This window comes from Macaca fascicularis, chromosome 3 (assembly GCF_037993035.2).
Source record: "Macaca fascicularis isolate 582-1 chromosome 3, T2T-MFA8v1.1".
In the NCBI taxonomy this organism is placed as follows: domain Eukaryota; kingdom Metazoa; phylum Chordata; class Mammalia; order Primates; family Cercopithecidae; genus Macaca; species Macaca fascicularis.
Window position 1 is genome coordinate 26308232 of NC_088377.1, and position 2000 is coordinate 26310231.

General features: G+C 36.6%; 1 pseudogene; it reads left to right on the top strand.

Moving 5' to 3' along the window:
* Positions 1 to 618: 618 nt before the first annotated feature.
* On the top strand, positions 619 to 1079 carry LOC135969814 (ATP synthase subunit f, mitochondrial pseudogene; annotated as a pseudogene).
* The last annotated feature ends 921 nt before the right edge of the window (positions 1080 to 2000 follow it).

The window sequence follows — 2000 nt, forward strand, 5'->3', positions numbered from 1 at the left end:
AGCGGACACCCTGTCGGATCTGGAGGGATGGATGTCAGAGGCAGGTCTATGATGACAGTCATCAGCAGTGGCAGATGGCGAGTGAAAGCTCAGCTTGAGTCGGAACAAACATGGACCAGAAGAGTGTGCAGTTGCAAGATTTAATAGAGTGAAAACAGAGCTCCCATACAATGGGAAGGGAGCCAAAGGGGGTTGCCACTTCCTGCTCCAATGCCTGGGTTTATATCCAGATCATTGTTGCTCCCCCTGTGCTCTCAGATGATAGATGATTTGACTATTTCTTTACCTCCCGCTTTTAGCCTAATTTGTATTTTAGTTAGCCGTCTTTACTACCTGATTCCTCAGGTGTGAGCTGAGTTACAAGCCCCATGTTTAAAGGTAGGTGCGGTCACCTTCCCCAGCTAGGCTTAGGAATTCTTAGCCTAGGAAATCCAGCTAGTCCTGTCTCTCACTTATTCCACTAAGAATAATTAAATAGATTATTATTTATTTATTATTATAATTATTTATATTTATTATTTATTATTATAATTATATTTATTTATTATAATATTATTATTATATTTATTATTATAATTAAATAGATTAGAAATGTTTGTACTAAAGAATGCCTTTCCCGAGGCACAGCGGACACCAGGACTCCAAGATGGCGTCAGTGGTACCAGTGAAGGACAAGAAACTTCTGGAGGTCAAACTGGGGGAGCTGCCAAACTGGATCTTGATGCGGGACTTCAGCCCTAGTGGCATTCTCGGAGCATTTCAAAGAGGTTACTACCGGTACTACAACAAGTACATTAACGTGAAGAAGGGGAGCATCTCGGGGATTACCATGGTGCTGGCATGCTACGTGCTCTTCAACTACAGCATTTCCTACAAGCATCTCAAGCACGAGTGGCTCCGCAAATACCACCGAAGAGGACACACTATGCACCACCCCCTGACCCCATGACCTTGGCCTGAGCCCCTCCGTGAGGAACACAATCTCGATCGTTGCTGAATCCTTTCATGTCCTAATGGGAATTAACCTCCAAATAAAAGATGACTGGTTAAAAAAAAAAAAAAAAAAAAGAATGCCTTTCCCTTTCATTAGATTCTTCAGAGGTGAAAGGAAACCTGTAACATTGCAAATGCCACGCTAGACATTTGACTAGCCTTCTATGGCTAGACTACTTGCCATAAAGAAGACCTTACAGAAAAACAAGAGGCTTGGGAAAAGTAGAGGTGACTCGGTAAAGAATATGAATATGAATGAATATTCATGAATGAAAAAGAGTGAATATGAATGAAAAAGCAAAAAACCAATAACCCTTAACTTGTTCCAGAATAAATGTTCTATTAGAGCAATTTCTTTTTTTATCTTCTTCTCAGAAGTCAGTCTTGAAAATCACACAATGAGTATTAAAGTGTAAAACTTATGGTGATGAATATACACTTGTGTAGAGAATCACAAATGTACATTTGGTTGTTATTTCATTACATATGCAGAGATCTCAGTTATGTGCACTCCAACTGGAGAATGTTCTTCATTGATTGATTGTAACCACAGAAGGAAGCTTTCCAAGAGCTCAATCTGAAGGAATTTCTACTCAAATTTACATCAAGATAGTAGTTTTTATCTGTATTTCGGAAACTTTATATAGATAAAATATCATATTATTGTGTTATGCTATCTTGTCAAAATATGTAGATTAGACAAAATATTTGTTAACATATGATGGATATACAAGAAGGCTTACACACACACACAAACATGCACACATCACAGTATACCAGTAATTTGTTTATATATTTTCACTAGATAAACTAGTTCAAAATATATAACATGTAAATTTTAATGTATTTTATGTATTATTTATTGTTTTATTAAAGTTCTTAAAGATAGTGACTATTTAAAATTTGTTCTACCATTAAGCTTAACTTATACTACAAGAAAGTTGTTTGTAATTTACATTATACTCTAAGCTATACTTTATGTAGCTTTATGTAGCAATGGTAATTCC